Source organism: Sturnus vulgaris, chromosome 1 (genome assembly GCF_052056855.1).
Source record: "Sturnus vulgaris isolate bStuVul1 chromosome 1, bStuVul1.hap1, whole genome shotgun sequence".
Taxonomy (NCBI): Eukaryota; Metazoa; Chordata; class Aves; order Passeriformes; family Sturnidae; genus Sturnus; species Sturnus vulgaris.
Window position 1 is genome coordinate 34154919 of NC_142243.1, and position 15274 is coordinate 34170192.

At 40.6% G+C, this 15274-nt stretch overlaps 1 protein-coding gene across 2 annotated transcripts in view; it reads left to right on the top strand.

The window, feature by feature from the left end:
• The window catches only part of CREB5 (cAMP responsive element binding protein 5), a 257254-nt gene that overhangs the window by 97381 nt on the left and 144599 nt on the right, over positions 1-15274 (top strand). The gene's annotated exons all lie outside the window — the stretch shown is intronic.

A 15274-nucleotide genomic window follows, 5' to 3' on the forward strand; every position in this document is an offset into this window, starting at 1 on the left:
CTGGGTGGTTTTTTTTTCTTTTTTAAAAATTTTCTTCTAAATCTTAGTTAAGTATGTAGCAAAACACTTGTTTTCTGTGAAGGAATCTTGTATCACCATTTCCAAGCAGAGTGATGTACTGCTCATGGAATGCAAGCTGTTTCAAAGTGTACGTGTGGGAAACTGGGGCTGCCACTGCTAATTCGCAGAAGTGCTGGGACTGGAAGAAAATCTGCACCTCCACCAATCTGCACACTCCTTACTCTCTCTCACTTTTGTTCTGTGCTGGGTTTGGCAGCCTAGTTCAAGATGCTTGCATGGAGTTAGTAAAAGAGGGATATGTCCTGGGAAGGTTAAATGGCTGCTGCTTCTAATGCTGCCCCATCACTCAAAAATTAACAAAAAAGACTCTCAGATTCTTTACAGAACAGAAACTAATAGGTAAAAACATTTGAGTTCTTATTATTAGAACAACAGAAGATTCACCAAAGAACAGATCAAATGGATGTTGGACAAAAAGCAGCGGCAGAAGTTTCTGAAGTGCTAGTCTGGACCTAGGAAAATTCATTTTGGTTTCTTGTTCACCACGGATTTCTTTTGGCAAATTTCATGATCTCTCTCAGATTCAGTTCATCAGCTATAAAATATGAAAAGAAATACTCCCTCACTTTACAGGAATGTTAAAATGAATTTAGGTATTATAGGAGAAGGTGGTAAATAGGTTCCTCTGATACAATGTCTTGAACATTTGATGTAATTAAGCATCAGGAATTTTACTCAGTGTAGAGTTTTTTTGCCACAGAAATAGAGAACTATGGTATTATGTCATCATGTCTAAAATAATGTGCTATTAATTTCCTGGAAGTGAAAATAAACTGCTGAAGAGTGAGACAACAGAGTGAGAAAAATGAGAATGCTTATACTAGACTTTCTCCAGGCATCATGTTAGTCTAGTGCCTACCTATGGCAGAGGGGTTGGACAAGATAATCTTCAAAGAACCCTTCCAATGCAAATTATTCTATGATTCTATGTTTTGCAGAAAAGAAACTGAAATGGAAGTTAATTATCAGATGTATTTATTAAAAGAAACAAAGGCTAATTCACACAAAAGATATAACTAAAAGTAATTTCCTTTAACTTTTCAAAATCAAGATAAGGCAAAACTAATAAACATTAAGATCTGCTTCAAAGGTGTTCAACATATTGACGTGTAGGAAGGCTTTTGTTTTCTTTCTCTTCCTTCTTTTGCAATTAAAATTTGAACTTTTTCATTAATTCCATGAAAAAGAATCCTCTTAAATCTGACATCTGTAAACACTGATTTTCCTTTTGAATAGTATTTTGCTTTGGTCATTTTTCCTTTGCTTGTTCCAATTAATTAATTCTATTATAGTAGCCCTCAAAGACTCTAAACCAGACTCCATTATTTGCAAAATACTCAAAAAAGAGTGTTATGTCAAGAGAAGTACAAGCCTGAAATCCTCTCTCTTGTCTTCCATCTCTCTATTACAGGCTTTCTCCTATCTCTTTAGAAGGTATCCGTTCATTCATCAACTTTTGTGTGTGTGTTTTCCTTGTTTTCCCTAGACTGGGCTATGCAAACAGTCTTAGTGGCAGACAGACTCTGAGGAAGCTTTCCATCCTAATTTCTTTTCATTAATGAAAGTGAGGAAGCACTGGCAGTGTGAATGGTGCCTGTAAACAAGAAGTGAGTGAATTCAATGCACTTCCCCAGCCCCTCTCCTCTGTGGGGCGAGTTGGACACTGACAGATAAAAGTGACGCTATGCCAACAAACGTCAGAGGCAAACCCATGCAGACTATTTACATGAGACAAAGCATTTTAGAAAAGAGATGTAAGGTTCCCCATACATCCAAAGGAGCTCCTTTTGCCTCCTCCCAATGCGAAGAGCCTGCTGAATTCCAGGAGCTCCTGCATTGCCTTCAATGGACAGGGCAACTGGAAAGGTGATTAGAGACTGTAGAACAGCACTGCATGTGCTCCCATGCCAGCAAATGTGAGCTTCTCATTTGGGTATGAGAACAGCAAGCTAAAAGAGTAGGAGAGGAAATCCAGTGTGCTGTACCCTGAAAATATCCAGCTTCTATGACCAGGGACACACCAAACACAAACACTGGACTAGCCAGCAGCCCTTCAAAGTAAAAACCTTTCTAAAATAATTTCCACCTGGTATGCTCCTAGGCTCTTAGATTGTTCCAAGAACAATCAAGTATTTTGTTTTTTTTTTCTAGAAAGATATTAACAGCAGATCAAGAATTATACGCTCCAAACAATTAATGCAGCCTACGGCCTAACCAGAAAAATCATTATTTACAAAAAGTCCTATTGACAGAATGCTGCAGCAACCTTTCAAAACTGCTCCCACATCCGATGACAACAACAATAAAACACTGCTATTTTTCTTACCTCGTAAAGTTGTCATCTCAGCCCAGCTAAACGCCTTAGTTGCCACCCAGCCTGTAAACATCCTTATGTGGTGAAGGTTATCAAAAAGGTCATGGAGAAGCAGCTCTCCCATTATCTAGAGTACTATCTAGAGCCCTCAGATTTCCTGGAGCCCTTTCAATCTGGTTTAAGACATGGTAATGTTACAAAGACACAGCTATTTCTTGGCCACTGCTAGTCTCTGATTTACTAGCTTCTACTAATGGATAAAGACTAAGTGCTCAATCTAATCTGACCTTTCAGGCGTGCTGGCTGTCAGAGTGCATTTGCAGCCACCTCTTCTATCTTAACAGTGTCCCTCTAGGAAAGTGCAGCAATCTCAGAAGGAGAACATACTCCGTTTTAGTTACCAGCTTTAATTCTGTGCCCTTCACTACTTCTACTGTTAAATGTGGTAGACTCGGCTGCTGCTTCTGGGAACAGGAGTAAGCACTCCACTGTCCTAATCCTCTTCTAGCAGGCCCCCTTTCAAAATGTCCTGTGTTGGATAGGTAGCATTCCGTGCAGCATTTATACCAGTTTGATAACCTTTTTTTAGATAAAAGTATCTATTTGCCATACCAGCCTCTAGACTGCTGGCTGCCAAGTGCTCCTTCCCCTGCTTTCGTCAATGCTGCTAAAACAAGGAGACTGCACTGTCCTCTTCTGCAGATTCACTTTTAGAGGTTCTGTAATCAAGTTTTCTGACATTAAAATTGAGACTACGTGAAATATGGATGCCTTGAAGTATTAAAAAATAAAGTGGGCAGGAACATTATCTCTAAACATCAGCTTTAGCCATTAAGAAGCAATGTATTCCCAGATTCTGGGTCTCCTTAAAGCCTTCTCTTTTTGCACAGCCAAGTGCCTGCACCTCATCAGCAAACAATGAAAAAGATTCAAGTAGCAGGATCCTGCCCAGTTCACATTTATTTAACCCTTTGTTGCCACTATATTCTTTTCACCAGCCTTCCTCTTTATGTCTAAAACAGATGCTGAGATTGTTGGTGCCAGAGAGTTAATCTTATTATTAGTTTCTGTGTTTATTGTCGGAGGGACTTGGTTACACTCTCCTCTCTGGGCCAGTAGGTCAGGGGATTCAAGTTCCCCACTGAGGCTTGGAGCAAATCTCAGTGCTGACTGTGCACCTAAGACTGGAAGAGAGGGAATATGCTGCATTGGTACAAATTTTGAATTTCCAGTAAGACCTTAAAGCAAGGTCTTGTTTGTCTTTTTCAAATATATTCCAGGTAAAAATTACTGAACCACTTCTGCAGCAGGGAATTTGTTTGTACTTCACCCCTTTTACATGATGGAAAGATGTGAGTTTGTGTATACCACACCAAGAACCAGATCTGGCTAATCTACTGCCACCCAGTAGGGAAGTGTTCCCTTATATCCCTTAGGAAAGATAGTGGGGAAGCGGAGTTTTAAGTGTCTGGGAGCAGAGCCTATGCACTTGAGGTGTAGGGGTCTGACACTCACTTCAGACCAGCAGGAAGTAGCAGACATGTTGGAAGGAAGAAAAAGCCATGAGTCTAAACTCTTTCATAATATGGAGTGATGACTGAGTTAAAAAAGGTGAAAGGAAAGGAAGGGAAAAAAACTGAGGAAGATGTTCTTTTTGGGCTTTCCTTGTCTTCACCAAATGGAAGCTTCAGAAGTTCATCTCTGCCTTTCATCCACCTCTGCACTGGGGGAAAGCAGCAAAGGGGGTAAGAATGGAAAAGCGCTTGTGCTAAAGTATTTCCAAATGTTTCACAGCCATAGGCATTTATTGGTTCTCACCCTCCACCCTATCACCACTCCCTCCATATAAAACCAGAGTCTGAGCTCCAGCATCCAGGCAAGAAGGAAGCCTTCTTCTCCTTTTTAGAAACCTACATGTTCCAATGCAATGCTTACAATGCACTCGCACTCAGCTAGGACAGCTTGCCAAAAGGCAGCGTCAGAAAGCTGCTGAAAGAAAAGTCTTTCAAAGATATCCCAGAGAGTCAGGTCATTTGGTGTGGAAAGCAGGCAATAGTTCTTTCTGGCCTCATGGATAGAGGGAACTTCAGCTTGACTGAATTGAAGGATTAGCAAAATTATTCTCCCACTGTACCCCCTGCCTTTAATACAAACCCAGCAGTTACTTTCCACTTCACTCTGTGTGTAAAACAAGGCTGAAATATGATATTTAAATTATTCCCAAGGATGTATTTGTTGAAAAGGAAGGCATGAGCCAGATCCTCCCATGTGCTTGTTCTTTGTCAGTGTAGAATTTTGGATTATTATACGGAGGGAGAGAACACACTAATTCCTAACATTGCTAGTGTTTCAATGAGCACTGCTATCAATCATTTAGGTTCTCACTCTCTCTTAATATTTGAATAAGTAAAATTGCCAATAGTGCAACAAAATCAACCAAAGTCAGCCCACAGGAAAAAAAAAACAACACTGCAAAACAATAGGCTTGAATGTAGTCCATTGTCTATTTCTGTACAGAACAGAAATAGTAAAGCAGCATGAGAAAGAGCCTGTGCTTAGACGGAGCTGTGGCACAGCAGATGTGGAGCTTATAAATACAAGCTGCCATACTGCAGCACCACTTCACTGCTGGCAGCTTGAGTGGTTGGTTGTGTTGCCTGGTCATTTAAACACTCTGGGTCCAAATCCAGCTTCACTGCAGCTATTCTGTCTGCTTTATACGGACACTGCAAAGAGACTTTGTTGATATATCCAAGACCTGAACAGACTTTAGAAGATTTCACTCATGCCATTAATTTCAGAAAGAAAAATAACTGCTGCAAATTGCATTACAAAACATGCATTTTCTTCTTTCCAATTAAGCCTGTTGTTATTCCTTGTATTACCAATAAAGAAAACAATATTGGAATAGCTAGTACATTTTCACATGCAAGATTTCAAATAAAACAAATTTTATAAAAAGAAGAGAATGTAGGGGCTCTAGAAAGACACCAGAGCTATGTGTCCAAAGTAGGGTACTCCTTGTCACAGTATTGCCCTGAGTGATTTCCTCACACTTCTTGCAATTTGGGGTTCGGTTCATTTAATGAAGCACCAGCTTCCACATTTCTGCAACTCTAGGAGATGTTTATCTCCCATTTTCGAGACATTTCAAATTCTTACAGCTGGAGATAAATCTTGAAAACGTGAGCCAACAAGTCTATAAGTAGAGCAAAAAAATATGTTTACTTCTTTTTAATCTTTTTGGCTCTAATCAAGGGTAAGGCACATATATTAATAAAATTGATAATAAAGTAGATGTTCCTTTTGCTTGACATCTGGTTTTTCATCCTGTGGGGGTATGTTGAGACATGCTTTCAAGTCATGCTTTTAAGCTTTTCTCTGTGTCCATGAGGGCTAGTAATGTAAGTTTTCTTTTTAAATGGAGCATCAAAGTCTTCCAGAGCCAGTATTTGAATAAAGGAAAGACACAGTGATGCTCTCAGTAATAACACTGACATTTGAACTGAAGTGATGATGATAATAATGGAAGGCCAGAAAGGGTCTCTTATCATCCTGGCAGAACTCAGCTACCTCTTTTTTCAACATCTGTTTTGGTACTGTGGTTACTTTCCAGGTCTACTTGTGTATATTTTCATATCTTTTTCTCAAGTGGCAGAATCAAGTAAACTATTATATATGAATGATAGAGAAAAATATAGAATTGTTTGACCTAACTCTGAGATTTCGTGATGCCACTCTACAGATTTGGTGTGGAGCTTCCAGTGAAGTTTTTGGATTCACTTTCCTGATGGTGGCAGCCACCTCCCCTACGTGAGCTATGGCTGGCAAAGGGCTCCAGAAATTACTTACACATGTAGAAAATAATGGGGATTTTTGCTTGTGTTGCAAATGTGTGTGTGGGTATTTACTTTGCATTTTATAGTGGTAAGCTGCAGTTGTGGAGAGAGGGAAGTGTAAATGATGATAGCTACTGTCAAAGCCTTTGGCACATTCCTGGAATCCTGGCTAATGTCTGTGTAGTTGTGGAAGATAGATCACGTTGGAATGGTGTGCTTGCTTTTTGTTATTGCTGTTGCCTACCCCAGTTAAGGAGCTTTCCACCCAAAGGAGATGACTGACTAGGAAGGACGGAGACCCTGCTTTAACATCTGCTCTTTTAAATAACAAGAGGTGGGAAAAAAGGTGGTGCAGGGATGGCTGGAGCACAGCTGCAGCTGAGCACAGCCTGGCCCTCTGGGCAGGGAGGGACAGGTCTGGCTGACACACTGGCACTGGCAGACTGCTGAAGGACCCATGTCCAAGCTCCTTGGCTGGAGGGGAGTTGACTGGGAGAATCATTATGCCTTTGGGGAAGGAGGGAGAGAAGCAGGAACAACCTGCTAGCTAAGGCGTGGTAAAAGGCTTCCACCTCTCAGCTTTGGAAGTCTTAAAAAGCAAAGTCCCATGTGTGTGGCATTCACACAGTAATGAACTAATAAAATTTTTTAGAAAAGTAGATTAGCTGGGACAGAAATTAATATTTCTTTTAAAATTAGTGTATGTGTCAAAACACATATGGAGAGTTTGGAGAATAACTAGTGTAGATCTAATAAATACCTCACTGTTTTGAAATGATTTGAAATTCGATTTCTTACGCTGGTGCTTAGTCCCAGTGAAGCTACTGGCAAAACTTTTATTGGTTTCAGCATTGTTAAAACTTTTCTGTTACTTTTCTGTTCTACGTCCTTTTTGGGGAGCAATCCAGCTCCAGTACCAAGACTGTCCATTTTTATGAGAACTGAGCACTGGCATCGGCATTTAAAAGGAAGGGCACCTAGGAAGATAATATTGTACTGAAAAAATTTACTTTTTCTTTGTCGTGTTGCTTTAGTAGAATTACCACAATTTTTTTTTTTTTTCAAACTTGTCTGTTTCTGGCCTATTCTACAGATTGTGCTCTGGGAAACAGAATATAGCACAGGACACAGGATTTCTGGGCTATGTCACTAGTTGAGAGAATTGTTTATCAGTTCCGACACAGGGGCATAGATATTTTCTTATATTTCTTCATCTAATCCTAGACAGAATTCCCCAAACCCTCTCTGCTTTTCTTCTCCGTTCATGTTTGCCCTTCCTCTCTATCTGAAATCAGGATGCAGATTTCTTTAAAGTGACTTTAGTATTCTTTTGTTTTGTTTTGTTTTGTTTTTGTTGCTTCTTAAATGGTTGATAAGTCTGAAAACTAGTAGAAATGAAAATATGGGAATTAAGCCATGTTATCCCAAGTAGAATGAAGCTCAATTTATTGCTTTAAATTTTGGAAAATGGAAGATGAATTCTAGAAAATTTATTAAATAGGGACTTTGAAAAATGCTGACAGATTTGGGAAAAAAAATAAAACTGCATTTTAAAGAACCGTATTTCCTCTGAAAAAATGGCTTTTTAACTGTGTTTGAGTTTGCCACAGCTGACTTCTTCCTCTCAAATCATCTTTCAGATGTACTTACTCTTTCCCTTCCACAAAGCCCAAGCCAAGAAGTGACACGTAGTGCTTGTTGTAGTATCAGAATCTCTGTCTGAAGATTGACACAAAGCCAGTATAGCAGTTTCTTTTCCATGGTCACCAGCATTGCTCATTTAACACTTTTTTCTAACCATGGCCATGACCACTATTGTGTGTGCCTTGAAGTGGCTAAATGGACACCTTGGTTTTGTTTTGTGTCTGGCTTGTCAAAATCTTGGTGAAGGAATTTTGTCATGGGCTAAAACTTGTTAGGAAAAAGGGAACAAGAGTAAAATGGTGTAAGAGTTAAGTCAAAACTATTTTGAGGCTGTTGCCAATTTGCTTCACAGGGCTTTTTTCTCTTCAGACATTCCCAGAGCTAGGTCCATGTCCAAATCTGATGCGGGTGAAAATGGCTGTTTTCAGCTTCAGGACATCCAGCCAGGACGCTGTAAATACTTAGGGATGTGCAAACTTCACACATTCTGCTGATTTTGCAGCTTACCTGCTTACAGTGAAGCCCAAGCTCAAAGCTGTGTCGTTCTGTTTTGCAAGAACTTACACTGTACAAATTTACAGTGTCAGTAGTCTCACCACCTGAGGTCGTTCAAAACACTGAATTGAAGGATATTATTGGGGTATTTGATAGTGTTTTAAAGAAGTTTTTTAACTTAAATTGTAAATGTAAATTAATTGACTATATTCCTAAATAACTTCTGAAAATGAATTTACTTGTGTTTACTAAGCCATTAACACAAATCCTGCATTTACCTAATTTGATGTTCGTGTACTCACATCTACTTCCACATGAACAAACTTAATGCAGCTGAAATCACTGTGACTATAGACGTGAATTTAAATCAGTCAGCTGCTCACCTGCTGTCCTTAAGCAGGGTATCTGCTGTAAGAATGAAGAAAGAAATCTCTTCTTCCTCCTTCTGCAAGGGCTCCCCCCTGAGATGTCCATGGGACGGGTACCAAAGTGTCCACGATGACAGCCAGCTGCTGCAGAGTGCACTGCCTTGTGCTGGCAGTGCTTTGCTCCCTCTGTACTGCCCTTGCTTTGGTGATAGCTCAGGCAGGCTATCACTGTGCAGCATGCCTTATCTCCCTCTATCAGTGCCAGCTCCAGAGTGCTCTCTGACCTTTTCCAGTCCTGATGTGTGTGACCTGATTGCAGCTTAGGACAAACTTGTGCCAAGATTTTTTTGTTGTTGCTGTTCTGAGATGATGGACAAATCATGATGTAGCTCAGCCTTGTGCTGTGCTCTTCTGATCTGCACAGTGAATGACACTGAACTTGTCAGAGTTTTAAGAGTGTTGAATTGACTTGTAAATAATGGGAACCGTTATTAATAGCCATTAAATACTTTCTTTTCTGCAGTTCTGTCATCTTTGTTTATTCCCTTTTTTTACTCTGCTCAAAGCCAGAAACTGGTAAATGAGTGAAGCTGCAGGTTTCTGCATTATCACCTTAGTCAATTTAAAATCCAATACTTGAAATAAACTATCTGTAAAGGCTTGGATGCCATAGTTTATGGTGTCTACTGAATTTCTTTTTAACCATTATCTGTCTTGGGCATATTTTTTCTCCAATTGCCTTGCCTCTGTCAGGAGCCCAGCTGTGAAGGATCAGTGGTGGTTTGGTCCTCCACACCAGCTACCTGACAGCCCCAAGCCACATTCTCCGTGTGGAGTTCAAGCTCTTGGGGTGGAGCAGGGGTGCCAGGGTGGGTGCCAGAGAGTGCTGGCCATGGGCAGAGGGGGCAGACTGCTGGGAGGATGCTGCTGCCAGTAGCAGAAGAGCTCTGTCATACAGCAGGAATCTCTGCCCTGGGTGACGGACAACGCTGATTAAAAAAAGGGCTAAATGTCAACATTGTTCTGAACTGGTAATTGGCAATTTTCCAAGAGCATTTTAGACATGAGACTGGAGATTTTCTCCTCCCAGGGTGCTCTCCCCTCTCCTCCTCCTCCCCCTCCTCCTTCCCCCTCCAACCACTGTAACTCATTCTGTCAAGAACTGAGTGCTGTCCCTTCAGACCTTCAGATAAATCCTTTACAGCAACAATTTTTAAAGCTGCCGTAGTGTCTCTTTCTGTCTGTCTGTCTTTCTTTCTTGCCTTCCCCCTTATTAATTTATTTTGTGGCAAGGGGAAGGTGGCCCTGTGAGCAAGGTGGGGGTGGTGCAGAGCAGAGGGGTGAAAGCCATGTTTTGACACATGTGGCTTTCCATTTTTGCAGATGTCATTAGCACTCTGCTTAGTGACCAGAAGTTGATTACAAACACCGTGTAGCACCGATGCTTTGCCAAAACACTTGGAGAGGAGATCTGCGCTTATGCTCCCCTTGTTCAATTTGTCTTAAAATATATTATTACCAAAAAGATTTAAAGAAAAAATTATTGCTTGCAAAGAGGGACCCAAATCCCCAGGGCAGAATAAATAAAATAAAAACATGAGAAGTGCATTTATAGTCCTCCAGAAAACAAGAGTGCAGTCTTAAAAAGGTTTCCTTAAAATGAAAAATGAATCACTGAGTCGCCAACTGCTACTAATCTAAAAGTTAGTGCTTTTGATAGTGATGACTGTGCTGCTAACTCTTCGTTAGCAAGGGTTTTTAGTTGTAGAATAAGAGTGCTTTATAGAACATTTGCTCCCCTGTGGTTTAGAAATTAGCCTGTATGTGGAATAAGTGAGCAAAGATGGAACGTATTTTCCATTGCCCTAGTTATTCCTATGCGTGTGTGTGTGTGTTGGTGTGCTTTTGCATGTGTGTGTCTGTGCACTAATAGCTTTGTGGTGATGATGGAGATCTTCAAGATGATACAGAATGGAAATACTCTGTGATTTTCTGGAGTCAGCCTTTTAGGACTCCCTTTAGATGGGAAAGGCAGTGATTTCTGGAAAGCAGGTTTGCCAGCAGGCTGCACTTAAGATCCTTAGATGGTATTTACCGCAGAAATGTACATTACTGTGATGTGTTTGAATCTGGAAATAATTTTTCTCACAAGGGAGAAAACACCTTGTCATAAAATATAGTGTATTTTTACTTGTTTATTCAGTGTTATGTTTTTCTAATAAATTGTGGGCTTAGCCTTGTTTTCATTCATGTTAGTGGAAGATTTTCACCTGCATTCAATCTGGTAATATTGACTGTATCTAGCTCTGATGCTCAGTGTGAGATTTGCTTTCCAAAGCTTACACTGGTATTTCTGAGGGTCAGAAGCCGCAGCTGTTCCTGAAGCCATCAACAGCAATGTGAGCCCCAGCAGAAAACCTGTAAAGCCTTTTTCTCCTACACACAGTTCATGTGTTTTCAGCCTCTGTCATAGTTTGGCTGAGGACTCTATCCTCCACCCTCCAGTGGTCTCTGGGCAGAAGGAGCAGGAAGAAGTCACTGGTATTTTCCTCCAAGTGTGGCAGAAAAGCAACGTGTGCTGATGGAGTAAGAGCCAGGGAACTACACGGGCAGAACTTTCAGTTCAGCTGCCAGATCTGCTTTTTAAGAGTAGCTGGTAATGGGGAAATGAGTTGTTCAAACTGACTAGAGTCTTGCTTGTACTCTAGAAAGTGGGTCTATTTTCTTCTAACTAGGGTCTTTTGAAGGGAGTACTGTTTTCTGCTCTTTCCTGGAAAAAGAGCTAGGAGAAATCCCATTTTTCAGTATTGTTTGTTGAGCTTTCCTCTCTGCAGGTGAAGTCAAGTCTTTCCCTGTACCACTGTACACTTAACCTCATCACCTTTTTGTCAATTGGTTAGAGTGTTGAACTGACAAACGACTCGTGCCATGGGGCAACGTCTTAATGAAATTAATAACAATCCTTTAAGCAAAATTTATATTTCCTTAAATGGGAAGTGCTGATAGCAGTAGGCTAACCTCCCCCTTAGGACCCATGGTGGTGAAAAACCTCGGAGGCAAGAGAAGAAGGTCTCTTGGAGAGGCTGTGCATGCAGTGTCACGTCGGCAGCGGGAGCTGATTCCAGTTACTCCGTGTCAGCCCAGCTCTGGACGTCCTTGGCAGAGCGACAGCCAGGCCTCATTGGCTGAAACCCTTCCCGGCGCTGCGGCCACAAGAACACCCCAAGTATTTTAAGTTAGCTACGTAGGTCCTATTCTTAACTTTTCATCTCATCAGATACTTTTCTTATTAGGACTTGAGAGCCTTCCCTCTAAGGTAATGATGATGTACATGAAACATCCGTGATCAAGCCCTAGCTTGTGTGTTTCTAATGTGTTATGACTGTGATCCGTGCAATAGCTGTGCTCCAGCCCTGCTGGGCCATGTGACATAATGGCGTTTTTAATTTCCTCCTTCCAGTACGATTGTCTGCTCGCATGTAGGAAATTACTTTGTTTTTCGTGTTAATTGGTAGCACGACCTGTTTCAGCAATTCACCATCTCAAAGGTATGTCTGAGATCTCCAAATGACTCACTGACACGAACGCAGATGAGCTAAGGCCACTTGTGTTACAGAAGGGCCGAAAGCCAAAGCAGAGGATCTTGATATCCGAGATAGCCTTTTAGCCTGTCGGACCGTGAGCCCGTGGCCCACTTTGTTAATGACTGCAATGAAGTCTAGTGGCAAATGGTAGGTTGTAAGAGGCAGCCCGCAGAAGGAGTCATGTTAAATTCATGGCCTCTAGCTCACTTGATCAATTGCAAGCTGGTAGACATTTATTTAAAATTTATACCACATGAATGTCTGAGGTAATAGGTGAATACTGTAAAGGGTTTATTTAAAAGAATATTTGACCAGTAAGGTCTTTAGAGATGAAATATTTCATTTTCAAGGGTGTCCTGCATATTTGTAGAGGAGGAGGGGGAAGTAAAGAGGGATTTGGATAATGCGAAATACCACAGAAAGCAAGATTTTCCAAGGAAAACACCAGGAAGCTTGGTATGAGCATTTAATGTATGCTGAAGTTTTTAAAAGGAAACATTAATGGTGAAACATGCCCTCAAAGGACAAGCCAGCAATAAATTTTGTGTCACAAAATTACCTGTCAGTGAGATTATGTTTAAATAACGTAGAATTGTTCCTGCTTCTTCAGGGATTGGGAGAAACTTCACGGGAGATTGTTCAAAGTATTCAGAATTATGTGCACAAATCCCATTAACAATAATGGGATTTATGTGTTCAACCCTGCTCAAATGGCATTGAAAAATGCTGCTGTTGGTTGTTCTTCCCCAAAGCACAGACACAGCAAGGGAGCAATGAAATCCAGAATATTTTCTCTCAAGATTTTTTTTTTTTATTACCTTCCAGACGCAGAGTATCTGACTAGCAGCCCGTGTGTACTGCATTATTATTAAAGCCTAAAGGCAATTCTCCTTTTCCTTGGGTCGGGGGTGGGGTGGGATATGACAGCAACAGCAAAAAACCCCCACCAAACAGATTTGACATGTCAGCATTCCCATTATCTGTGTCAATGGGGAACATTATTACATAAAAGATCAGCAGGACTATGAGCATTTTCAATGAGTGGACTCCAGTAAAAGGGCTTGGTGTTGGCTTTTTTTCCTCTAATGTCCTTGCTTTAAAAAATCATGGTCTTTGTTTTGATGTATTGTAGATGAGACCAAGTCCTTACAAATAAAAGTATAAGGCAGAGAATGCTCCAAAGGTGAAAGACAGAGGAAGAAAGGGGAAAAATATACAATTAAGTCAACTATGACTGAACATGTTGCCATGGGATTTGATCTTATCCTATTTACAAGAGAAAACTTATGACTCATGGGTTCTAAATGATCGAGTCATTACTCATTTATGGAATAAAAAAAATGGATACCTTTTATGGGATTTTTATAAATAATGATTACTTCCCCATATTTGTGAATACTGAGCAAAGAAATGCTGCGGTCATAAAGCTCTCTGCATGCGTGGCTTCTGTGCAGACTTTTTGAGAAGTATTTAGCGTTAAGTGATTGTTTCTGTTTTCAGGCTTTATTCTCCATGGGGTTCTGCTCATTGCCTGTGTTGAGTTGTAACCCTTATTTCACAAAATCACAAAGGGAAAGTAAGATAGGTTTTGCCAAAATCCAGACAGTTGATGCCTAAAGTGCAGTTCAGGATGGACATGTAAAAGATACCTTTTTTTAAACTATTTTCTTTCCACCTAAGCCTGGGAGGGCTCTGCAGGATTCCAGCAGTTCTGCTTGCCAGTGGTCTCTTGTGATGGTCATGATGCTGCTTACCATGTACTTTTGCCTAGTCAAGATTTTTCAGCTGTTCCTGAGGAGCTTAAAAGACTTTATCCTGCCCCTGCACCCTTTCTGGACAGTGCTGACTTGTGGGTTATCACCCTGTGGCACTCTGGTCCAGCTTTAGTACCCTTCTCTTCTGCTGGTCTTTGTTAGGTGCAGTTAAAGCTTTTTTTTATCTCTACCATTGCCCTCACTCACAGGATTATTAAAATGGTAACCATTATGAGCTGTTTTTGAACTCTGTCTTTTTGCCCTGGGAGGGATCCATGCTCTTGTCATGGTGCATGTGAAGTGTTAACCTCTTGTGCTGCTAACCTTCCTATATAGGTTTGAAGAAGTGCACGTAACCATTACTAGGAAAGAGATATCTGCATATCAGATTAGAATCTGATTCAGTGAGAGGGAAATCCGTTTCAGAGCTTGTGTAATGGAGACAGTCACAGAAAAAACTAATCCTTTTTTGAAATTTTGATGTATGACAGCTGGGTAGATACAGCAGGAAAATGGATTTTTGAAGGGGAGCAATTGTAGTTTTAAATTTTATTGTTTGATGCACAGGCTTTGCAGTAACATTTCTCCTTGGGTGGGCAGTAATTTTATGATGGCCACAACTGGCTTCTGACTGAGTTCAAATCTAGAGTGTTCCGGATCCTAGAGATCAAGCCCAGTTATAAATTTTGCATTTGAAGTTATGCATGTTTTCCTGAGGGAGAGTATGTAAAAAGCAGAGGATGTGGGAGCAGTGAATGCTACATTCAATTCTTGGGTTACAGTCTACCTATAATATCTTTCCAGTTGTGTTTGTGTATCCATTTTTTCCATATCCTTGAATGTATCTCTCTCTGAAAACCAGACAGACTTCTACAGAGGATTCATAGATGTGAATTCTTAAAGCAGCTGGCCATGGTATTGAGATGAGCTTCCAAGGCTTTACTTGATTCTCTGGAGAAAAGAAACAATTGGAAGAGAAGCATAAAATGTGTATACTCGTACAACAAAGACATCCTATGGATGTAGAGATCGGAAACCCCTTGCTGAAATTCATTCCTAACACCTGTCTAGTTGTCCAGAGGTGCATTTTTTAGAGATGTATTTTTTAGGTAGATTGACTCCGCATACCAGATGAAAGTGGAATCTGCTTTCTTATTAATTCTGTTTCTGTGCCAAACTCTGTGTTTGTGGGAGA